Genomic DNA, 26,715 nt, shown 5'->3' on the forward strand with positions numbered 1-26,715 from the left:
ATAGGGGAGGTAAATGACATTTTAACTAGACCTCAAAGAGCTAGCAAATCATTCGCTATGGTTGAGGGAGTCTCGGTATAAAATTGTATCAGCTAATGAAGAGATACAGATACAAATGTGATTCCTAAAAAGAAATCCCAACCATATCAACTACTTTCCTAACACCCTCTGAACTGATGGTCCAGATTTATTTACTGTGTCTTCATCCACCTAGTTGCCAACAGAGATGGCACAACCTTCTGGAGATGAACTCCTTTGAAGATGCTGTGAGACAAGCCTAAGTCCATACATGCTAGGAGATCAGAAGTTCTCAAGCCCTTTGGAACAGAAGCATACAGAACTGGTTATTTCACAATAACTACCAATAAAGATGGACATCAAGAAAGATAACAAAATCCTTGTATCATCACTCGGCAAGCTGGCAATCTCTAAGAATGTTTGGTAATGATACCACAAGCAAAAGCTACCTGTGCACAAGCTATACCAAAATGTGTACTTCAAACACATGTGATCTTACCCTAGCCATCTCCTTGGGTAGAGACTACCACAGTTTGAGTCTTCATGCTTCCTGATAATGACTCATATTTTACCCAGGAAGTGAAAAAAACTCATTTTTCAATTTCCAAGTAAGCCAACGAGTGAGATACAGTAGGTGATTGGCAGCTCAGTAAAGCTTTTTTAAAGCTTCTGTTCTCGTTGATCACCTTCCACTTTAGGGAAAGCAACAAGCTTGTGGGTCTGTTGCCTCTATGTTCACAGATCATCAGTTTGAAAGATACTGAACATGGAAGAATTTCTTGCAGTAGAATAACCAAGATAAAACCTCACATTCTTAATTAAATGGCATATAAAAAAACTCAATACAGCTACATAAGGAGTTCCAGAACAGCCTGGGCTACCTAAGACCCTCTGTCGCACAAAAATTTTAATTTCTGGTTGAAAGCCTCGTCTTTAATGGCTGAGTCATCTCTCCAGTCCAACAAAAAAATTTAAAAAGACATTTTGAGCTGAGAACTACAGTGACCAAATGTTTATAATAATTAGATAAACTGAATTTGAGAAGATATAAAAGAGGCCTGTACTGAAAACTATTAAAACAGAAGAAATCTTGACAAGTAGAAATACTTTGCATTTCAGTTGGTGTTATGAATTCTCAACCAAGATCCATAAAGAATTTTTTTAATCTGACAAGAAGATAATAAAATATCTGTGAAAAACCTAGAATAGCAATATACATTTTTAAAAGAAATAACACAGTTGAAAGACTTACTCTAATGGTTTTTTTGGACTTTGAATGGAGCTTTGTTAATCCAAGCCGTATGGTATTAGCATGAGGGAAACATAGTTACATATGGAGCAGAAAAGAAACTTCAGAAATTACTTCTTTTATAGTCAGTGGGTCTTTAATAAAAAGTACAATAATTCAATGTGTGATTTCAGTCTTTGCACTAAGAGTACTGAAACTATTAGATAATGATTAATGAAGGAAGTCTTACCACACACCATACTCGTACAAATAATTCAAGTAGATGACAGCTACAAATGTAAAAGATGAACTATAGAACCTCTAGAAGAAAACATATCCGTGTGAATTTGGATTATGCAAAATTTTTAAAAGACTACACCAGAGAGAGAGAGAGAGAGAGAGAGAGAGAACAGCATACCTGACTTTATTAAACTTAAAAAATCATTTCATCTTCAAATACTATTTTGAAATTAAAACACAAGCCATAAATTGAGAGGAAATATTTACAAATTATCACACACAAGAAAAGAAAGAATTAAAAGTGGGTAAAAAAGATACATAAAAAGTCAGCAAACACAAGACAGTGCAAACTCAAACCACAAGACATGCCCCTAGGATCCTCAGATTTGTTGAGAATGTAGAATGAATTCATTCAACTGGACTGTTTGAGAAAGACTCAGAAGTTCTGTCAAACTGAGAGGTGTAAGCAATAGAAACATGCCTGGGTTATAAATATGAAAATGGGGGCCTGAGATAAGTATGGTTTCTCCTTAGTCGCTTCCTTCAACATTTACATGTGAAACCTTCAGACCAAGTTTTACCTTTTTGTGAGAACTTCAGTCAAACTGAAGATCTCACCTCATCTAAATATATTTGTAACCTTTTTTTAATGCCTGTCATATTCTGGAAGCAGGACTTCAACATATGAACTATGAACTCTGTAGGTTTACAACTCAACCTATGACAAAGAACAGTAAAACATGTCACTGCTTAAGGGTGAACTTGGTAAGTACCATCATAATTCCTAAAACAATTAATTATATGTCCAATATATGGCCTAAAAAGTGCATTGCTAGAGACATAAACATATGTTCATACCAATGTTGAATGTTGATAATCTGAACCATAGTAGTCAATACTGAAAGCACCTCAAATATCCACCAACAGATAAATAATAAACAAAATGTATTATATCCATATAATGACAGAATGCTCAGCACAATGAAAATAGAACAAACTGATGATGGCTCAGAGATACATAGTCTAGGTGAACCTTTGAAATGTGGGACTAGAGAAAACTGGACATAAAGACTACGTAATTTGAATTACAGAAAGATCAAACTATGGTGACACAAAATAAATCCAGTGGTATTTGAAGCTAGAGATCAGAGGACCTTGAGTAGCAGGGGAAAGTTTCCTGCAGTATCCTGAAAGTGTCCTGAACCACGATAGTAGAAGTGGCTGCAGCAGCATGCATATTCACCAAAATGTGTGGAATGGGTATATTCCATTGAATGTGATTTATACTATGATAAGTCTATTCAAAGATAGTAACATTTAAAATATTTAGAATTAAATAAAAGATAGTCTTATGATCCAATACGTACAGCAACACATGCAAGTTACTTTATCTCTACGTCATATGTGGATTGAGAAGTGTGCTGTAGTGAGATTATGAATAGATCGACAAGAATGTTTTTATCTGGCTAAATCTCAGTTGTTTATGTTTGATCCCTGATATTCTCAATAACATTAACTAGAATACAGGTTTTGGGAAGAGTTTTGTGAGACACACACACTGTATATCAAGAAAAATATTTTCTCTCAGATGTCATCATACTATTACCATGGTACTTATAGAAATGGCCATTCTGAAGTAACATTTTAAAAGCTACCTTACCAGGACAAGATAAGTGTATGCACTTGGAAGGCAGAGGCAGGAGGATCCTGAGGTGGAGGCCAGCCTGTGTTACAGAATGATACCCTGACTCAGAGGATTATAATGATAAAAAATACATGGTTATTCTTCACAGATGACATCAGAATTCTTTATGATTCTCCGGTAACCATTTAGTTTATCTTTCTGGGAAGATTACATGAACATTTACAATTGTATCATTAGGATCCCATTTGACCACAAAAGACATCCTCACTGGTTAATAGGAAGTTTCCAGAACAGTTAGTACTTAATTAAAGAGCATAATTGCCTCCACCACAGCCAATGATATTAACAATGTGTTTCAATTGTATTTACTTATCTAACTGAGCTGGTTGAAATCAGCTACATGATATTGTCACATAACCAAGCATTGAATGTTTCCAAATGTTATTTTCACAGTCTTTCTCATATACCCTCTGACCTTCTATCAAGAGACAAATTTTATCATAGTGATTCTGAGATTAACGACATGGCCTCCTTAGGCAAGTAAGATACTAGACACCATAGGAATGAGATCTTAAAGCTGGCTACAGATCTTCATCTATAGTCACAGATATTCAGGAGGCTGAGGCGGAAGGATTGTATGAAAACAGGAGGCCGCCCTTGGCAACATAACAAAACTCTATCTCAAAACAAATGGTGAAATATTTGCTTAAAAATATACTTTAGTCTAAGAGAGATGAGAAGCAATCAATAAGAATTGACTCTGAGGGGCAGGGGGACATATGACTGAGTAAGAGCATTTGCTGAGCAAATGTGAAGGCCCGAATTCAGCTCCTAAGCACCCGCACGGCCTTGTGCTCTTGGAAGGCCACAGCAGAGAAGGGAAAGGCGTGGGCCAGAAGACCCATTGCTGTTTACCAGCCTAGCTGAGAAAGCAGTGGGCTCCAGGTTCCCTGAGAGACCTTGTCTCAAGGTATAAGGGGGAGAACGATGGAGGAATAGAGCACAAATAATAAAAACCCAGAGACAGATATTGGGGTTCAACCTGAAGACCCGAAAAGCAAAGCAGCCAAGCCACTAGAGAGCTCCTTTCTCTGTGACTTCAGGCTGAAAAAGAGCTGGTTCCTGTCTCACTCTGCCTTATATTCCCCTCTAGGGCTGGGATTAAAGGCTTGCACCACAACGGCCTGGCCTCTATAAATAACTAGTGTGGCTGCTGGGATAAGGGTGTGTGCCACCACCTGGCCAGTATGGCTGATTAGTGTGATTGTTTTGCATTCTGATCTTCAGGTAAGCTTTATTTACTAAAATACAAATGAAGTATCACTACAGGAAAGGACATTTGAGGCCCTCCCATGACTTCTGCAAGAGTTTGAATAGGAACCTGCACACATGTGCACACGTGCGTACACCACATCAAAGAGTTGGTTCCCCCTGTAGTCTCAGCTAGACCGGGTTATACCAGCCAGATGCAGCTGACCCTTCACTGCCCAATGCCAGCTAAGAACAGAAAGTCTGCCTAACCAGCCACTTCACATGCCATGAATGTGATGGAATCTTTTCAAACACCCTACGGTTTTGTGGGTGTTAGTTCATTACCTAGGATTACTCTGGAGACAGATAACACTTTACCATGCTAAATCTGTAAATTCCTCTGAAAAGCCTTTTTAATCATGAGTCATGTCTTACTAACTAGTTTTGAGAACTGGAAGGCAGCTTTGTTGTTGTATTAGTTTGCTTTCTGCTGCTGTGAAAAAACACTGGCCAGAACCAACGTGGTGAGGAAAGGGTTTATAAGGATCAGTCCATCATGGAGGGGCCAAGGCAGGAACCTGGAGGCAAGAACTGAAGCCAAGACCATGGAGGAAAGATGCTTGCTGGCTTCCTCCCATAACTTGCTCCCCTTGTTCTCTTATAATGCTCTGAATCACCCGCTCTGAGGAGGTACCACTCACAATAGTCGGGGCCCTCCCAAATCAATCATTAATGTACAAAATGTTCCACAGTCATGTTCACAGGCCAGTCTGATGGAGAAAATTCTTCAACCAAGGTTCCCTGTCCCCAGATGACTCCAGTTCAGATCAAGCTGACAAAAAACAACCAGTACAGTCATCTTAAATAAATAATACTGGCCCACATCTATAAATCAACTATAGACTATGAGATTAAAAACTTGAAAAAGAAAAATTAATATTCTACTTATTGAAGCATCAATTTTTTATCTTCATGTTGTTTTAGGCACTTTATACTACTTTGCCCTAAAATATAATTGCTTTGTTTTTGTCTTTAACTTTGAAATGTGACTTGATACACTTCAAATGGATTTGGAAGCAGCCATTAAGCTCTGATATTTATTCTGCTTGTGAATCTTACACTTTGGAGTTCACTGAATTTTAAGATAGAATTGAAGTGATTCTAAGAAGATTTAATTGAGGAAAAAATATGTATAGAAAGCTAATGAAATGTTAATTGTGGCTGACAATTCCCTGCTCTCCCATGACAGTGATGCAGACCCTAGGAAGATATGAATGTTCCCATAATCACCCTTGTGGTTCACTTCCAAGACCTCTTTCCTCTCTCTCTCTCTCTCTCTCTCTCTCTCTCTCTCTCTCTCTCTCTCTCTCTCACACACACACACACACACAACACACACACACACCAAACGTTCACATTGGTACCTACTTCCATTTTTCAAGGAAATATATTGTAAAGTTTTGTTGGATAGAAAATATTTAAACCCAAACCACCACACAGATAATTGGGTAGTAACCTGACTTTAGATTCCTTGCTATGCTACTTATTAGATATACAATCTGGATACAGTACCAATGTTACATCTTAATGGTGCCATCTACAAAATGGGAGAGGCTAATCATAAGATAATATTGTCAGTCTCATCATGTTACTTGGGGAGCTAATTTGTGTACACTGCTCATCAGAAACCGTCAACAAAGTTGCTTTCCTTGCTCCCTGCACTGTGTGCAGGGAGTCTTTGGCTTCATTCATCTTTTGGTGCCGATGACAAGTCAGAGTCATTTATTTCACTTCTCAGCAGAGACTTTCACACGTATAAACATTTAAGTGATGAAGGACATACCAAGAGTGAGTATAAATGCAAGGGTCAAAGAGAAAAGAGCCTTTTAATCAGAGTGGCTAAACTTGAATTAAACTGTTGATAGAAATGCTCCCCAGGAAAGAAATCATCCTCAGGGTATATAAAACATCATCCCTTTAATCTAAAATAAAGTTAGATGATACATGTGAACTAAGTTGGCATCCTCAAAAAATGGTAAGTATCCTAGAAGTGAAAAAAATTTTCTAAATTAATACTTTGGTATTCAGATAGAAAATTTAAGAAGTTAATGTCAAAGTCTTCACTGAAATAATGTCTAAATTCATCAAGCATGAAAACCTTTTTTTTTCTTTCAAGTAAGATCTCATTTTTTTCAAAACAGACTAATACTTCAAAGTTTCTACATGAAATTGTTTTCATTTGGTTTCCATTTAAAGTCCCTGTTGTTTACTCATCCTGCCTAAGCAATATCACACTGTGTAGACAGGTGACAACTTTCTCTTGACATTGGTGGTTAGTTTTATAAGATTGCTTGCTAATTTGGTTTTGTTGTTTCCTTTGGGACTCTATAGATATCTAGGAGTTACTTAATTAGTACATATATTCTACTTTTATACATCTTTCCTCAATTAAATGAAACTCATCTCCCTTATAACTTCAAATTTTGGATTTTATATGACTACTGTGGTTCTAACACCACACACCTCCGTGATTATAACTGTTCCAGACAGAAGAGATGCACTCATGCATCTGAGACGCGAATCATTTGCTCTAACAGAGGCAGCCCAATGAGTGGGAGGACATCACCATAAGCAAATGCTCACTCCAGCAGCATACATTTTAGTATGACCTATGCTTTGAAGAAAATTAAACAGTCAAGTCAGAAAACTAAACTTAAGAAAACTTAAAATTTGGGAGCCCTAAGGAAGATTCGACACTATTCTTTGTCCTGGTCAGAGAAGCAGTGGTCAGTGCAGTGGAGAAATACATGACTGCTCAGAGTACTGAGAGAAAGGGGTGGTAGCCATTACAGGACATCTATATTAACCCCTTCTTCCCCACCAGAAGAATCACCACAGCTCAGGAAATATCTTAGAAGAAGAGTCAAAATGATAGAAACCTGAAGGCGAGGAAGACTTCGGTGAAATGCTGACTTCCGGACATGATGTGGTCATCACAATCGTATCTCATAGCAGCTGTGGTCACCAGCACAAGATCAAGCACAGAAATTCCAGCACAGATTAGTTAAACAATTTCCAGGACCCAGCCCATACTGATGAGCTACTGGCAGTGGGAAGATGAGGATTATTCTTTATTGAGGAAACGGCCACGGGGAGGCTTTCCATGCCCCAGTGGATGGCTACATACACACATACGGCAAGCTCTGAGTTTAGTGAGTTATGAAAAACATACACCTGGGGTAGTGCTTCGCCATGTTGGGAGCCTATGAGGAGAGTTGGAGGGGAGAGATGGGGGTAGATTTGAACATATTCATTGTACATGTATGAGAGTCTCAAAAATAAGGACATTTTAAGTGAAAAATATTTAAGCAAAAACAACAGTGCCAACACACATGTGAAATCACAGAGACTGTGAAAGCATGGATAAGACCTGCCCCAAGTTCAAACCAGACAAGAGTGCTGCACTGTAATGGAGAAGCAGATGCAAGGCCCACCCCATAACCAAGAAGCTATTTGCAATTGATGTATGCTGAGAAAGGGAAAATCAGTTTCTAGCAGTGGAGTGTCACTGGGTATATCAGTCACACTCCAAGGCTTGTCCTATTTCCAAATGAATGGATGCCTCTGGGAAGGGGAAATAGATACGATCTCTTGAGTAAACTGGGGGAGGGTGAAGGAGAAGGGGGAAGGAAAACATGAGGGATAGTTGAGTTGGGGAAGGGACAGAGAGGGAGAGCAAGATAAGAACTATCTTGATGGAGGGAGCCAATATGTTAGGAAGAAACCTGGTGCTGGGGAAACTTCCAGGAATCCACAAGAATGACCCTAGCTAAGACTCCTACCAATAGTGGAGAGGATAGCTGAGCTGGCCTAGCCCTGTACTCAGATTGATGACTACCCTAACTGTCATCACAGAACCTTCACTGAGTAACTGATGGAAGCAGATGCAGAGATCCACAGCTAAACAGTGGGCGGAGCTCCCTGAGTCCAGGCAAAGAAAGGGAGGCGGGATTATATGAACAAAGGGGTCAAGATCATGATTGGGAAACCCACAGAGACAGCTCACCTGAGCTACTGTGAGCTCACTGACTCCAGACTGGGGAACCTGCATAGAACTAAACTAAGCCCTCTGAATATGGGTGACAGTTCTGTGGCTTGGGCAGTCTGTGAGGCCACTGCCAATGGGACCAGGATTTATACCTAGTGCATGAACTGAATTTTTGGAGCCCATTCCTTATGGAGGGATACTTTACTCAGCCTAGACACAGGGAGGAGGGACTTAGTCCTGCCTCAGCTTGATATGCCAGACTTTGTTGATTCCCCATGGGTGGCTTTACCCTTTCTGAGGAGTGGATGTGAGAGAGGAGGGAGGTGGAGAGAGTGGGATGAGGGAAGAGAGGGCTAACTGTGGTTGGTATGTAAAATGAAAAAGAAACTTTTAAATAATTTAAAAAAAAATAGCTCAAAAAAACAAAGGAAAATATTAAAATTTCCTGTGGCAAAAATCTTACTCCCAAACTTTAAGGAAGTTGAAAATGTCCTTACGTTTAAGGTTCTAGTTTTCAAATTTATCAAGGGGCTGGCCAGAGTTCTTCTGCATCTTTTCTTAGTTCTGAGACATCTTTTTTTTTATTTTATTTTTTTTTATTCTTTTTTAATTAAAATTTCCAACTGCTCCCTGTTTCCCATTTCCCTCCCCCTCCTCCCACATATTGCTCCCTCCCCCCACTCCCCTCCCCCATCCCCACTCCTCTTCTCCTCCCCCCAGTCCATTCCCCCTCCCTCTTGATACTGAAGAGCAGTCCAAATTCCCTGCCCTACAGGAAGACCAAGGTCCTCCCACTTCCATCCAGGCCCAGGAAGGTGAGCATCCAAACAGGCTAAGCTCCCACAAAGCCAGTTCATGTATTAGGATCGAAACCTAGTGCCATTGTCCTTGGCTTCTCATCAGCCTTCATATCAGTCATGCTTTTAACTTTTTAAATCCAACTTAAGTCATCATGTTATTCACACAAAGGGACTATAGTAATAAGTGCAGTTGTTTTATATGATGACCAAAAGTTAAGTTTGAATAAGATGAGTGAGAAATTTATCTGGAAAATGTAGCTTCATTCCAGAGATGACTAAGGAGCATCGGAACACCTCTATGCCAGGATGCTGCTATGCTGCCACCCTGAGCTTGTTTAGGCCAGGAGAGCTGAGTGCTACTCCAAACCTCTCCTCACAAATGTTTTGACTCCGAAGGAGTGCCAAACAGTCAAGAATTCCAACTCAATTTCTCTAACTGGGAAAGTTTGGCTAAACAAACAAATGAACTTGCATTTGTTTCTTAGAATTTACTAGAGAGAAGTGTGTTTTTCCATCTCACATCCAACATCATAGAGAGAAATTAAAGCTGATTTCCCCAAACTTCTGCCGGATTCATAACTGTAAATCAAGATTCATATTCGATTGCATAAAGTCTTCAGCCCCAGTGAATGCTTGAAACACAAAGAAAGCAGACAAAGACTGGAAAACTCTGTCTTTCATATTGTATGAATCAGTAGCACCACCAGGTGATAAATCCCCCATTAGAACTGGAACGAAATAAAATTCTATCGATTGTTTAGTGATCTCGTTCTCATTTTTGTTCATTAGTATTGTTTGAGTTGCCCTGATTGCCGCTAGAGTGGGAAGTCATCGGGAGAAAATATGTAATGTGTTCTACTAATTCTTTGCAATGTCTCTCTCTAATGGCTTCCTCAGTCCTCAGAGACAGAGTGAGGTAAATGCAAAATAAAAGTAATTTTTCCCCTCTTTACAGCTCTCAGCTCACTGAAGCTGTGCTCCATCGATCTTCCTTAATCACTTGGGAAGAATGTTCAATAGGCTTACTCTCCTCCTTACTTAAATAATACCAATTGCCTTAATTAGCTAGCATTATAAATACTCTTCTGTTTATCTGCAAGATACTCATAGCCTGTCTGATTCACAGACTTGGTTCTGACAGTCAGCGGTACAGTGTTTACGGATGTTCATAACTCAGTTTTAAAAGGTCAGATACATAGCTGGGCGGTGGTGGCGCACGCCTTTAATCCCAGCACTTGGGAGGCAGAGGCAGGCGGATCTCTGTGAGTTCGAGGTCAGCCTGGTCTACAAGAGCTAGTTCCAGGACAGGAACCAAAAGCTACGGAGAAACTCTGTCTCGAAAATCAAAATATAAAAAAATAAAAATAAATAAAAAAATAAAAGGTCAGATACAAACTCTTCTGAATTTTGATATACTTTAAATTATCTAAGAAGTATAATTACGAATAGTCTGTGACCCAAAGTCTAATTTCTGTGAGGAAAATGCAATCTGATTTCCAGATTTACAGAGAGGCACCTTCCACATTCTGACCTGCAGTGTTCATTACAATCACACAGCACCTATATTTCTCACACAAATTAATAGAAATGGGTTAATTTAGCTAGCTAGGAATATGCCTAAACTATTGACCAAGCAGTGTTGTAATTAATAGAGTTTCTGTATGATTACTCAGGTCTATGTGGCCAGAAACAAACAAGCAGTCTCCTCCTAAAATAAACTTTATAAAATTTCTTTTCCATCCAGTGTACATTTCCTTATGAACTTTTCCTGGTCTTGTTTCTTTAGTTTAGAATGTAGTAGCACCATGGCAGGATCACAACATACTAGAATGAACCAGACAACGTTTTTGTACCAATAGCTTTGGCATTGAGATAGGGGCAGAGTCAGAATCAAGACTATCACCATTCCATGTACATTTCTATCCTATACCAATAGACGATCACTATACCATGTAAATTTCTATCCTATACCAACAGAAGAAAATTTAACCTTAAGTTGTTAAAATTAAGTTACAAAAAACAAACTAGAGAACATAAATATTATTAAGTACTATAAGGTGATGACATGTACCATATAGCTGTCACTCACTGGAAAATTCTCATAATTTGTAAATTCTCTACTATAAATTGCTAAATCTCTATTTTCTCATAATTTCAATTCATTCTTGTTCCATTCGTATAACCTATGAAACAAGTAGCTGATGTGATTTTTCTCCTGCCCTCCTTCACTGTTAGGAGTCAGACATTCTTCTGGCTCCTGTCACCTGACAGGATGCAGTCAGGCAGTTCCTTGGTAGCTGCTACTCTCTACGTAGTTTGTACTCAGATGCAAAAGGTCCCTTTAAGAGTCAAGCTGAAGAAGTCAGCAGGTCTCTGTCTCTGTCTCTCTCTGTCTCTCTGTCTCTCTCTCTGTGTCTCTCTCTCTCTGTCTCTGTCTCTCTCTGTCTCTCTCTCACACACACACACACGAGTACTTTGCCCAAATAAATATGGTCTTTTACTTTTTAATTCTGCTTAATCCCAGCACTTGGGAGGCAGAGGCAGACAGATCTCTGTGAGTTCGAGGCCAGCCTGGTCTTTTAGAGCTAGTTCAAGGACAACAGGCTCCAAAGCTACAGAGAAACCCTGTCTTGAAAAAAACAAACAACAACAACAAAAAACAGAACAACAACAGCAAAAAACCCACAAAACAAACTATTCAAAGTATTAACATGCTACAGAGAAATCCATTAATAAGCTTATTTGCATTTATTATGCTCTCTATTCATTTTGTAAATAGTTGCTGAAAATTAAATGTAAATATTAAGTGTAAAGCACCATCCAGTTAGACAAACACAATGACAAGTTCATACAGAGTTGTGGCATGGGACTGATAGAGGTAGAAAGCATATCAGCAGGGGAATTCATTTCAAGATCGCCTTGGGAATCTGATCTCAGCCACCATAGCCCAGAAATGAAGTGGAGGGCAACGCATTGACAGAAGAGGGACAATATCATTGAGCCTTACACCCCAGATTTCCCAAAATTCAACATTCTGGTGCTCTCCCAGAAGACAGAAGATATGTTTCATGGTACCCAAAAAGGGAACAATGGCCAGCCTTGATAAGAATGGGAGATCTTGCCACAAGAAACTGAAGGAGAAGCCAATCAGGGTGCCTAATCATTTGCTCAGTAAAACTGTTCTTTGCGTTCTGGTTCCTTCCTCTGTGCCTGAGCTGCTGCCAATGTGAGGATTTCAGGTAGCATGCACGCAGTAAATGACAGACACTCTAGTATGCAAAAGGATAATTCTGCACATCTCCTATCTATATTAAAAATGCTATTATAGGCATTAGGTCTGTTTGCTTCCTTGCTTGCCTATTTGTTTGTTTGTGGCAGGGAGTATAATAAAGTTATGTGGAAGTCTTTTCTTCAATTTATTTCTCATCCGACTTGAACGCCCATATTTTAGTAAGGATAGTTCATGCTGTCTACCGCATTAGCATATCTCTCTACCATCTTATTTAATGGGAAATAGCATGGCGTGATTGATGCTGCCTTTGAATTATAGGTTCTTAGTATTCTGCGTTGGAGCTTTCTAACTCTTTGGGGTATTCAATCAGAAAGCTGCATAGCCAAGCCAAATGAGAGAGCTGGCTAGCACCACAATGCAGTGGGGGGAAAAATTTTCAAATGTTACTGCAACGAGCCATCATTCATAAAATGTAATAGGCATTTCACAGTCTCATATTCTCATCACAGGGAATGTAATGAAAAAGAAAATGTCACAAGATTAATCATTGCTCATGACAAAATGTTTAATAGAAAAGGGAGAATGTTGTATTACCAATGTAAATCAGCCATTATGGCCTGGCTGCTGCATTTCCATGACAATCCCATGCCACTGAGTTCAAGATATCCTGAATTCCCCTGCTTCCAGTACCTGGTCAGTTGAGTGTGTGTGTGTGTGCATGTGTGTGTGTTTGGTGTGTGTTGGGTGGGGCTTTTTTGGTTTGTTTTTTTTTTTTTTTTTTTTGGTTTTTCGAGACAGGGTTTCTCTGTAGCTTTGGAGCCTGTCCTGGAACTAGCTCTTGTAGACCAGGCTGGCCTCAAACTCCCAGAGATCCACCTGCCTCTGCCTCCCAAGTGCTGGGATTAAAGGCGTGCGCCACCACCGCCCGGAAAAAATGTACCTGTTTCGAAGCAGTTTTAGCTTCACAGAGAATTGAAAGCAGAAGGTTTCTACATCTTCCATGCTGAGTTCCCGTGCTCCAAGAATGTGGTAAAGCTCAAGAATAGGTAAAGAGATTTCAGAGAATGCTAAGCACAGCGAACGCCTTGCTCCAGAGGATATGAAAGTGTAAAAGAATACTTGTATTTCTAATAAGCTAAAGCCCCGATGTAAAGAATAACTTTTCAGATACCCAATGCAGATATCTACTTCTTCTTTAAAACATTAAATTTTATTATTATAGTATAAAAAGCAACATAAAATTGGAAGCAAATGATGAAAAACTGATTCATCATAAAATGAAGTAACTCCACTAGTACGGGGTGCTCTAAACACAACAGGTAAAAGTTCTGTTATGTGGCAGAGTTCGAGAATTTGGAAAGACCACCCAGACTCTTATGGAGATTTTAATTGGCCAAATTTTATTTAAATTGCAGCTGACCGCAGTCCCCTCGGTTGGATTTGGGACTGCAGCCCAGGCGAGTCTGGCGGGGTTTGTGTGTGTGTGTGTTTTGTTTTTTTTTTATTTTGGCTTTTTGAGGCAGGATTTCTCTGTGTAGAATTGACCCTTCTGGAACTTACTCTGCCTCCCTAGTGCTAGGGTCCAAGGTCTGGGATTAAAAGGTTTTAAAGGCAAAAACATTTTTTTTTAACACAGTGATCTGCCTGCCTCTGCCTCCCGAGTGCTGGGACTGAAGGCGTGCACCACCACCCCCAGCTACTAAATGTTTTAACAGACTCAAGTTGCTGAGTCAGCCTCTAGGATGGTTGCTTTGCTCAAAATGGAGTTGTTTTAGCTGCTACCGCCACTTTTGAGACATGAGTTTCCCTTTGGAAGACAGAGAATTGAAGCTCTTGGCAGTTTCATGCCCTAGTGTAAATATATCTAGGTTACATCTAATTAGAAGTAAATTTAAAAAAAAAAAAAGAGTTATCAACCATAAAATTCTGTGAAATGTTGTAAAAAATTTAAACTAGGCATAGAGTTGTATTTAAAAAAAAAATAAGTTTGAGATTGCTTTTAAAAATGTCCCTTTAAAAGATGGGAACTATGAGGGAAACAATCTAAAACTGGCAGTGCTATTTATTCTTTTGTAGATGCCCCTAATGAAGGTGTCATTCATTCCATTGCCTGTTTGAAAATGCCTGTCAAGGCCTGAAATAGACAAAAAAAAAAAAAAAAAAAAAAAAGAGTAAAATATAATTAACTTGAATTCCTTTCCTTAGACAAATCTAAGTGCAAACAAAAAGAAAAGGTAACTGCTCTTCGAAGAGACAAGCGGCCTCTACCTGAAGAAGCATCTAGTATGGCGAACTGAAGTGGAAGATCTCTCACTAGGATGGGTGGTAATGAGCAACAATAGGAGAAACGGCCATAGAAACACTCAGAGCCTCCCAATTGTTCTGGGGTCATCACCAATCACTTCATTATTAAAAAGAAATGATAATCCAGGTGCGGGGCTGAGAAGTAAAAATATTGTAAAACCATAAATCTGTATTTTCAAAGGAGGAAGTTATGGGAATGCTGTAACAACAACAACAACAAAAAATAATAACATGGTTTCAATTCAATTAAGTAACTGGAAAAACTGAAGTCACAGAAACAAAATACCATAAACTGTAGGAAAAGAAAGAGAAGAGAGTTCCCAGCCTGGGATTTGTGGCAGCTGAAAACTGTGTGCTATGATGTGAGGCAGGGCTGTGGGATTAGACACAGCTCCTGGAGGGCTGCTGTCGATGATAAACCGGCATATGTGCAAGGGGAAGACGGAGCCTATTAGCAACCCTTTCAAACACAGACAGGCTCCCGAGAGGTTCGTTTGTACATTATTCACAGAAATAACTTTGACTGCACAAAGATTTGTGAAGCATTTCAATTGCCCTGAGATAATTAAGAATTTGTTCAGTGAACAAAAATGGAAACCTTAAAATCACAGTAGCTTAACAAATTATTCCAAAATGGCATCGTTTATTTTATGGGAAAATAAGTTTGGACAAAAATTAGCAGGAGATTCAACTGTGGTCACTTAAAACTGAGGGAGTGCACAATGAAAAGAGGACCACAGAGTTGCTGCTTCCTCTGTAAAGAACGGAAAGGTTCCCCCTAACAATTATAAGTCAACATTACCTATCTGACTGAAGTTCGGCGTGTTTCTTGGCTTCTAAGTTAGGAAACTCCCCATTTTTGAGCATCTGTAATCAAGCCATTGGTACAGTCTGCTGCAATGCTCAAAACGATAGCGACACTTGGGTTCTGAGCAGCGTACAATTTTCATTTCTGTTCTGTGATAGACTAGACTGGTGAAAATTCTGCTGATTGAGTATGGTTTTGAGTAATGAACTCACTCTCCTTTTCAAGAAGAGTGCTAGATGGTCTGAAGTGAAGGATGGCTTTTGCAAAAACCTGGCTCCATTAATGCCACTTAAGTGTATTGTTCCTGGGCTGGTGTGGCACATATTTAAATGGAGAACAGAGAGAAGCTGGGCTTGTCGTATATTTAAAGGAGAGGCACATGGAACTCACAGAGAGTGAAGTATTCTATGGCACAAAAGTAAAGTCATAAAAACAGATGCCTGAAAAGGAAATTTAAGCAGTTGAGACCAGCACACAGTTGACAGAGGGGCTCAGGACTGCTAGAGAGCAGAGGGTGAGAGGCAGAATACGCTGTCACTTCTAGACACTTTCGTTAAGTACTTTCTGATTGACAAACCTCTCCGCTGATGTAATAATCCCAGTCAGACCAAATCAGACCAAATTAGAAAATGCCCAGGTTTAACGGATACCAGCAATCCCAGGTGGCCCTCGGGGAAACACAGAGAGGGGGAAAGGAGAAACAAAAAGACCTTAGGAGAGGGAAAAGGGGAGACCACATGTTCATCCTCTGGAAGGCAGTTGTAGGATGGTCTTGACCATCCCTGGGGAGGGGTCACCCTTTGGTGGACTTTCTTGGAGGTGGAGTCTGGAGTGAAGCCTCTCCCAGGGGAAGGGGCTTGGAATGGAGTTTCCTGCCCAACATTTCAAAAATGAATGCCAGGGGGCTGGGGTGAAGCCCCCAACTAAATATTCCAGAGTCTTTGTATAAAGGGGTGTTAGGGAGCTGAGGTGATGCTTTTAACCAAACAATGTTTTCCCTTGTTTCTGATATCTCAAAACACTATGGATTTTTCTTATAGGCAATAAAATTTCTGATAATGAATATCTTAAAATTATTTAAGACAGGAACCAAAAGGAGTATCGCACATGATCTGCCACATCCTGCTCATAGCTCTCTCATTGTTCTAGGTGCACGTTCATGTCTGCTGCTGAAGGCGTCATTGTTGCAAATAAAATAGATATTAACAGGATAGCATGTATAGTGTGTTACAAACAAATTCTATGGTAATGTTCCAATGAACAATGGGAAATGGAAGCAAAATAAAACCTTCAACTTACATTTGGGCAGGTGATACGTTGAAGTCTTGTTAACCATATGGCTCCTGTTTCTGGAAACGAAGCCAGCTGACCTACATAGCTGACTCTGCTTCAAGCTTCAGACCCCGTGGGACTGACGCATCTACCTTTTGCAAGTTGGGCTTAAAAGATCAATGCCCAGAATGTTCATTCCTCTGCCTAGTCTGAAAGGATAAGAACTAAAGTGGGAGACTCGTCACAGACAGAAGATGGAAAGCCCAAGCAGGCAACACATTTCAGGCTTTTTTTCTATCTGAGTCTGCTATCCATTAGCCAAAGCAAAGCATGAAAGCAAACTCTGAGCTACAGGTGGGACAGTATATTCAGCCAACAGCTAAAACCTCCCATTTACATGAGAAAGGACATGGATATGAGAAGAGATAAAAGGATGGAACATGAATTTAATCCACAACAGGAGAACTTGCTGAGAAAAGAGAGAAAATTCTTTCCCCCACATAGCTGTGCCATACAAATTTTCCTTTCTTTATGCCACCAGGCATTTAGCAGCTACAAGCATCTGTTAAAAATGTCTAAATAAACAGATATGTTTGTCTGTTTTCATTCCCTGTCTATGTCTCCAAGGCTCATGTCTCACCAGATGGGAAATGATTCAAAAGGAAAATGATGATCCATTTTAGCCAGAAAGAATATTGAACTATGTTACAGAACAGCTGGCTTGGCCCATCCACTCAAAGTAAGCTTTGCTTGGCTCGGACCCCATTCAGAAAATTCTGTCCTCAGAAACAAAAGAATAAAACCAGTCTAATAGCCATATTAGGGGTAGTTTAGAAGTCAACCTGGAAAACTCAGAGCATGAGGAGACTAAGTAAATATGTAGGTACCAGATCACAAACCAACAAAAAAAATCTAACTGAGGACATTTGTATTAATTTCTCAGTGGGGCCATATCGCTTTTGGACTCTAATGAACAAATGTTATTTAAAAAAAAAAAAGACTCATATGCCTGATGTGGGATGACCTTCTATATATGTGTTGCTTTTATTGGCTTATGAATAAAGGTACTTTGGCCCATGGCAGGGAAGAATATAGCCAGGCTAGAAGAGATCTATAGAGAGAGAGTAGGCAGAGTCAGAGAGATGACATGCAGCTGCCATAGGAGACAGACGCCCAGAATTTTACTGGTAAACTACAACCTTATGGCGATATACAGATTAATAGAAATGGGTTAATTTAAGATGTAAGAGTTAATTAATAAGAAGCCTGGATTAGTAGGCCAAGCAGTGTTGTAATTAATACAGTTTCTGTGTGATTATTTGGGTAGAGTGGCCAAGAAACAAATCGACAGCCTCCACCAACATATGCTTATGTCTAGGAAACTATTATAATGCAAAAAAAAAAAATCTCAGGTCATCACAAGGCTTAGAAGAGTTGAGCTAACAAAACAAAAAGGGAAACCACACATAAAGGCCAACTCTGGTGTGTCTCAATGAGGACAAGGTACCAGGACTGTACACTAGATTGCTCAGTATCATTTATAGTTCACTGCATATTTCATTCCTTATGTTTAAATGTAGCTCATCTCTACTTGTTCCTCTTCCCATACCACAGATTTAGTTGTTCTACATCGATTCTTCTTTAGTCCTCAAGTTGCCTGAAATAGTTGGGAAAAGGGGTTGTTGTATGTCTCTAATTGCAGCATTCATCAAAGTGAGACCTTTTTGGAGGAGACTGCACAGTCGTTCTCAGCAACCCAGACTCAAAATAACCACACAGAAACTGCATTAATTGAATCACTATTAGTTCTAACTTCTTATTGGCTAGCTCTTACACCTTAAATTAACCCATTTCCATTATTTTATATTTTACCACAAGGCTCATCGTTTATCAGCAAGGTTCTGGTGCATCTGTCTCCTGCTGTGGCTACATGGTGCATCACTGACTCTGCCTTCTTTCTCCAAGTATTCAGTTTAGGTTTCCTGCCTAGATCTACTCTGCCCTATCACAGGCCAAAGCAAGTCCTTTATTCCTTAACTAACAAAAGCAACACATATACAGAAGGACTTCATCTCCCACATCATCTTCCCTTTTCTATCTTAGTAAAAAAGAAAGTTTTAACTTTAATATGGTAAAATTGCATGTAACAAAACAGGTATCAAACAAGAATTAGAGTTACAATATTTATATATACTTTATCTTTTATCATAACTAAGGAAACCTATAATTATAACGATCTATTCTTCAATTCCATTAAAGACCCCAGAAAGATATAATATTATCTAAGTTAACAGGAAGTACATTGTAAGCAAATTCCAAAACTCTAGAATTGACAAAGACATCTTGCTACCTGAAAAGTCACCCAAAGTTCTTCTGTTACATTCTTTTAGGAATCCATCTTCAGTCTACAGGCCCATGGTATCCAGCAGACTGTTCTATGAAGCAGCAAATTTGAAGATCTGTTTAGCCTTGTAATGGCAAAGTCCATCAGTTCCTTTCTTCTGTGTCCCTCAGAATGTCTGGCAGACTCTTTCATGAAGCAGGAACACTGAAGGATGGTCTCACCTTTAGACAACTTCAGCAGTCATTTTTCTATAGGTCCTACATGTCCAGTTCATACACAGGCAATGGCTAGCAAGCTCCATAAGGAGCCTCTTTGATGCCCATCATCTTCTTGAAGTGAATTGGTGTTGCCAGGAGCTGGTGTGCCTCATTGTCATAAAAAGTCCTAAGTTTTTAAAACATTTAAATGCCATATTCCATAAGTCTTTGAAAGGTTTGAAGATTATCTACCTAACTGAAATATCTCTCTATATACCTAGAAAATATAACTAACATAACTACAAACAAGATTATTAAAGATGACTATCTATTAACCTGTATTTCTTAATTACACATTACATTTTTAAATAAGCTGCACAAACACAATACCTTAATCAAGAGCAGAAACATACATATAACAAAGCTGACCTAAAATTTGTATCAATGAACCAAGATCCATACAAATGCAAATCTCTATAGTATATCACCCTTTAGATGTAAACAGACATTTATAAAAAATCATTTAGGGAATTTGAGCACTGTTGTCTAAACTAATTTCTGTTTATTGGGGGTACTATTAATCTGGTCTGTCATGGGGTATCCTGTGTGGGTAGGTCCATCTCAATCAGCAGTCCTGAAGGCATCATGGATGTTGGACCATCTGGGCCATTGTTTCAGGGGATCTTCTTTGGTCAAACCACATTAGTCTGGAAGGAATCCACATGTTCTCATCCTCTGTGGAAACATAAGTAGAACCTCTTTTCCAAAGCAGTATATCCTTAAACTCAAATTTTGGAGTCAAGATACTTTTAAAAATATATGTTGGTTTAGCTTAGCAACCCTTACAATAAAATGTCTCTCTGCACTTAACTCATTCACAGCCAAAAAATTCAAAGAAAGCACAATAAATTACATAATCCAGACTCTCTGTATATATTCCATTTTTACATGGCTTATTTTTCTTTAACTTTATTACTTTTTCTACAAGTTTATTTACTCCTTTAAGCTATGACTGTCTGTGTTCTGTGTCTTTAAAGACTTTGTTTTACTTTTTTTCTGTTTTTTTGTTCTCTCTCTCTCTCAAGCCTACATACATTTATCCAACACTGTAAACCATTTAGAGGTTTTTTATCTGAATCTGTCTTTATTGCATTCATATCCGTAATTACTTTTAACCAGGAATGTTTTCTTTCTTTTAAATGCTAAGCAGGTATGGATATGACCAACTCCATGGTCCTGCCTGCTTGCTTCACCCAGGCCAACATGGCAGAGGCATGTTCGCTGCCTCTGAGAGCTATTCTCTCTGCCCCAGATCCAGGGTTGCAGTGGTTTCACCATTAAGCAAGTTGTAGCACTCTGCTCACAAATCCCATTTAAATGTTTGGCCTCCTGAAAGAGCTAGACCTGTACATGCAACTATCATAAATCAGGAAGCCATCATTTCTTAAAGAAGCCATGCACGGTTTTTGTTTGTTTGTTTTGGATTTTTATTATTTTAATTGCTGCTAATGCTGAATCAAGAAGACTTCTATTAAAGGAGCTGTGGTGCTCCAACCCGCCACCAGTAAACAGAGCCCATCCGGGGAAGAAAATGCCACATACCAAGAAGCTGTGTTTAACTCTGTTCTTATGTGTCTAGAATCCCTTCCACGTTTTCTCAGGATTTACGTGGATATAGTCAGCCATATTAGTGCCAATTTGTTAGCAGAGGCTGCTTGTTCATTCTACTGGCTGCCAGACCCAAAACAATCACTCAGAAACTATTATTTGCAGTACTGTTTGGCCAATAGCTTATGCACCTTTCTAGTTAGCTTTTATATCTTAGCTGAGGATGCTAAATTCAAAGCCAGCCTGCCAAACATGTAAGTTTGGCAGAGGCATTTTGAACTACATAGTTATAGCCTACTCAATAATTTTAAAGTAACCAGCTACCAATTAGTGTACTGTATTCTTTCTTCAAAGAAATAACACATAACTCTCCTCAACTTCTTCCTTCACCTTCTCCTTCTTCTGCCTATAAAAGCCCCTTCTGATGTTATTAAGGGGAGGGCTAATACCAGATGGCTGGAACTTATTGCCCCTTGAGTGATTATTCCCATAATATCTCAAACACTTGGCTTCTCTTATAGTTGGTGTACTTCAATCCTGTTGTCAAAAGTACTTCATCCTTTAAGTCAACAGGATGAAGATTTGCTTTTTCTTAAGACAGGTTAACTAGGGGATCAGTTCTACCCATCAGCTTACCTGTTTTTGTTTTTGTGATGAATTAAGCAATGTTGAGTATCTTTCTAGATATGGATATCTAATTTTGGACTGCCAACCTCTAGACCAAAATGTGAGTCAAAAAGCCATCTTTTCCATCTATAAGCTACCTAGTTTATGGTATTTGATGTAAAAAAGAAACTAAACTGTGGTAGCATCAGCATCAAGAAACTTCTGTGTTATTTGGAACCATAAGGAAAGGTCCAGTCTTACATAAAACCCAGTTTTACATACAGTTCAGTCTTACATAAAACACAGAAACCTGAAGAACTCTCCTCCTACTGAAATCTAAAGAGCCCAAGTGACTGCTTCTCTTCATGATTAAATATGGTTTTTTGAGTATTCTTACTTGAGTATTACTTGAACAAGAGATTCTTCTCAGAAAATAAGGCAGAGGATGATTGAGGAAGTCACCATATGTCAGCCTCTGGCCTTCATATGCATGTACACACATGGGTACATGCACACACATACACATATGCAGAGATATGAACAAGTACACATACATATACCACACACACACACACACACACACACACACACGTTTTTAACCCAAACCTTAAAACCTATAGCTCTTACCAGCTTTTTCTACTCTTTTTATAAAGTATAGATTCTGGAAAAGTATTACCTGTGACTCAACAAAATTCCATATTATTGACCTTTTGTGCTGCTTGATTCATTTGCTAGGGTGCTATGGCTGCCCTATAAAGAGAGAAAGAAGCAATAGCAAGAATGAGGAGAACCATTGCTAAATGGATTTCCCTCTTACCGAGGCTATCATCTGGAATTTCCAAGCCTCTCAACCTTTTCCTAAAGCTATTAATATTATCACTGTGTTGACCTTTGATGCTGTTTGCCATTTTGAAATTTACAGATCAGCAAGCACCAGTAAATCTTGTCAGAATGAATGCAAATGTAAGACACAGTCATTACTGACTCCTCATGGTAAAGAATAGCTTGCTACAGTGTTATTACAGAGACACAATTTATCCTGATTGCCAGAAAGATGAGACACCCTGAATGTAGGCAGTAAACTCACTCAGAGAAATAAATTTTCCTGGCATTGCCCACACAAAAGCTGGCTCTGGTGGATGAATGCTGTCAGGACAGCCATGGCTGGTGATGGATCCGCACTTGCATGACTCTCCTCCCCTGCTAGAGTATGAAAGTCAATTTGCTCTCATTCATTCTGTTCATCACACTAGACATGTTCAGGGCTTGAACTCAGAAAAGGAAGCTGGGTAAATCACAGTCCAGATGCTTGATCCTACCTCTGCACTTGATGTGCCTTCGTATTTCAGCCCTGCACAATAGGTACCCCCAGAATTCAGATACCAAAGGATCCCAGGCCAGAGGGTGGTCTTTGCTCTTACAGGCATGCCTGTTTTTCATACACAAGTGTTTCCATAAAACAATAGACTGCATACACACAGCAAAACTCCACTCTGTGACCATTTTATCATCTCCGTGTCTTTTAAGCCATTTTCTTCGCTATTGAAATCCTTTGCAACACTGCTTATCAGACAAAGAATGTTAGTGCAGTAATCCTTTCACAGGAAGATTGCGAATGAACAATTACTCTCTAGGAAGCTCAAGTAAAGAAGTGATGTATTTTACATGTTCTGAAAAATCACGAGAGGGTCAGTATGTGTTTATTAATCCTTGGAGAAATGAGGCATGTTTGAAAGAGGTTAATTCTAAACACATGAAAAAGAACTTATCTGAGAGCGCAAAGGAGAGCAGCGCTTGCAATGAGGGCAGGTTGGCTTGGACGTCCCAGATCTCAGCTAAGGACTCAGACGTTAAAACACCTGAGACAGCCTCACCAGCAGATGCAGCACAATACTATGAGGTGCTCGTAAGACCTGTTGATCAAGAACAGAAGACAAGTGTCTTGGGGGCCTTCAAAACACAGAAGGAAGGAGCGAACATCAGATCTTAAGTACAGCATAATCAAACTGTCCATTTTACAATTCTTCAAAATAATTCATTTTAAAATCCTTGAAAGGCATTATAAATTAGAAATGGAAAATGTAATCTATTTACAGTCTGCACTGAATTTAAAGAATAATATAAAGCAGTATAATGCTTGATGTCTATACAGGTTTCATTATAAAAAACTAGATCTATTAAATAAACTAAAATATATTGGTAGCATATTTATAAGCATAAGCACCATGGAGAATGGGCATTAAAATATTTATTATTTTGAGAACCCTCAGAAAACTGACATTTGACACAGAAATTTTAAAACCAAGGGTTCGGTTTTTTACACACTTCCTGAGCGTTTCCACATGTGGAAACATTATTGTAGCTGCTGAGGGTCAAACAATGCTCCATCTAAAGAGCTCGGCGACAGATTGACAGCTCAGGGATCAGTTCTTAATATACAGTGACTCTTTTCATATGACAGAGAGATTTAGGAAAATCTTTTTTACAAACAAAAGAAATCCATGAAAATAGAGGATAAAATAATTTCTCTTTTCTGATGAAGTCCCTGGTGCAAAAATAATTTTACCAAAGCCATCAGCTATCAGAAAAATTGAAGAGTAATAACAGTATACTTCGAATAATAATAAAAATAGTTTTTCAGCCAAAATGCCCTATCTACTCTGGACTAAGCCTTTCCAATTTAATTTAAAATTTGTGTGTGCGCACGCATGCGCACGTGGAATAACAGATAAATTTCAGCTGGTTTACTCAATTGCTCTTCACCTGATTGGAGGTAGAGTCCTCCACTAGACCAGAAGCTTGCCATGTTAGTCAGACCAGCTTGCAGTGAGCTTCTGGGAACCCCCAGACTCCTTCCAGTGCTAGCATTACAGGCTTGTCTTCCCATCTGGTCTTTTCTCCGAGTGCTGGGGGACCAATTGCAGGTCCTCATGCTTCAACAGAAATCACTTTAACCACTCATCTGTCTCCCCAGCACCAAATTAAAAGAAAAAAATTAAAGCACAATTTTTCTGTTTTTAATTAGTGATGACTCTAAGATTTCAAAGCAAAGTTTATAGAAACAAGTGTACACCTGCATACAGAAAGAAATAACATTTCAAACTTACTTCATAAACAAGAGAGCAATTTGCCTGGTGTATCTTTATGCTTTTTGAAGCATTACAAGAAACGCAACTTTGAATCAGATTCTAGGGGTAGACAGACAAAATAGCAAAATTATATATTCCTTAAGTCAACAACAAAATTTCTTCACAAACTGAAAGCGAAGTTCTGTCATGTGTATATCTCAGGGTACAAACAACAGCAGAAAATGGGAAAATAGAAGTAAACAGCTTCCAGGTCACCAGGATGGGGGCTGTTCCAGGTGTCCCAGTGAGGGCTATAGCTATCATGCCTGCCACACCCTTTCTGAAATTCAACCCCATTCCTCAACTACCTATTCCCTAGAGGAGATAAATCTCAGGAATTTATTGAAAAGCAAATTACTGTGTGCTGTGTGAATATTTTGAGACAAGCAGTAAATGTTTATTGTTTTAAGCTACCTCAAAAACTGGTGAGTAAAGCAGGCATGAAGAAAATTAAGTAATGTAAATAATAATGAATATTTTAAGGTAAGTTTCTTATTCTTAAAAAAAGGTGTAGTGTACTGACTACACACTCACTAAGAGCATTTTTATTGTTTTATTTTTAATCAATTTGTTCTGACAATTTCATATATTCTCCTAGTACATTCTGGTCACATTCCTCCACCCATTCCTAACCCTGTGCCACCTCTCCCTCCCCATAGGTCTGTTTCCCACTATCAAATATTTTTGGTTTTGTTTCTGTTTTGTGAACCTCCTAGATTAACCAGGGCCACACAGGAGAACATGGGTGTGGAGTTATTCATTGAAACATGAAGGTTTCACCAGTGGCTGCTCGACTGAAGACAACAACTATCTACCATTCCTCACAAAACTAAAAATCTATGTCTATTTGTTTCAGACATTTTGTTTATGAAATCCCAAGTAACAATGGAAAAACACTAGAAATAAAAATTAATACTTTCATTTCTTTTCAGAGCATAAAATATTAACCTAGTGGTATAATATGAGGTCAGTATTTTTTTAAAAATATTGATTATCTTTGCTAACAGTGGACAATTGAAAATGAAATTTAAAGGTATTGGTAGTAACAAACCCTATAAAATAGTCACACACCAAAATTGCTAAACCTTTGAGGAGATATTGATTGATGGATACCTAAATCAATGAAAGAAATGTACTAGTTTCTGTAAATCAAAAGAATAAACACTGAAACATTATCAATTCTAAGCATAATTCTAATCAAATCTCACTAATCTCACCAGTCTACTTACATAAACTCATAAAATTGGTATAAAACACATGGGAAGTCCCAACAAACTCAAGATGACCAAAATGTATAAAAGAAAAAGGCTAAATATATAATTACAACCTGCTCATTCTGTAGAATGACTTGCATGCACATTTTCCAGACTAATCATAAGATATTAGATAACCAGTTGGTGTGGCTTCCCTAGGAAAGACTATTTCTCTTTCTCCCAGCATTCCTTGGTGCCCATAGTTCTTTTTCTGGGGTTGAGGCATCATGTACTTTTCCCCTCCCATGGTAACATGTCTATTGGCATCCTCCTTCAGTTTATGTATAGGCAGGGATGCTGGTGAGACTTTATGGGTGTAGCTACTGATAGTTCTAGGAAACACAATCTCAGAACAAATGTTCTGTTCCTCCAAATCTTGCCATCTTTCCAACTCCTCTTCTGCAATGTTCCTAAACCTTGGAGGCAGGAGTTATTTTATACATCTATTACTTGGGTCTTGGATCCACAACTCTACATTTTGATCAGTAGTAGTTTTCTATATTGGTCTCTGTGGCAAAGAGAAGTTTCCTAGAAAGAGGGTATAAGGATTCATATTTAGATTATAGTTAAGGATTATGTTGCTTTAGTAAAGTGGTGGTTGGAGTATACACACACATACACACAAAGCAACTATTAAAGAAAGGGGGCATGTACTGGAAAGAGAGCAAAAGGAAGTACATGGGAAAGTTTGGAGGGAGGAAGGGGAAGGTAGGAAATAATGTCATTATGTTAT

This window comes from Chionomys nivalis, chromosome 10 (assembly GCF_950005125.1).
Source record: "Chionomys nivalis chromosome 10, mChiNiv1.1, whole genome shotgun sequence".
NCBI classification, from domain to species: domain Eukaryota; kingdom Metazoa; phylum Chordata; class Mammalia; order Rodentia; family Cricetidae; genus Chionomys; species Chionomys nivalis.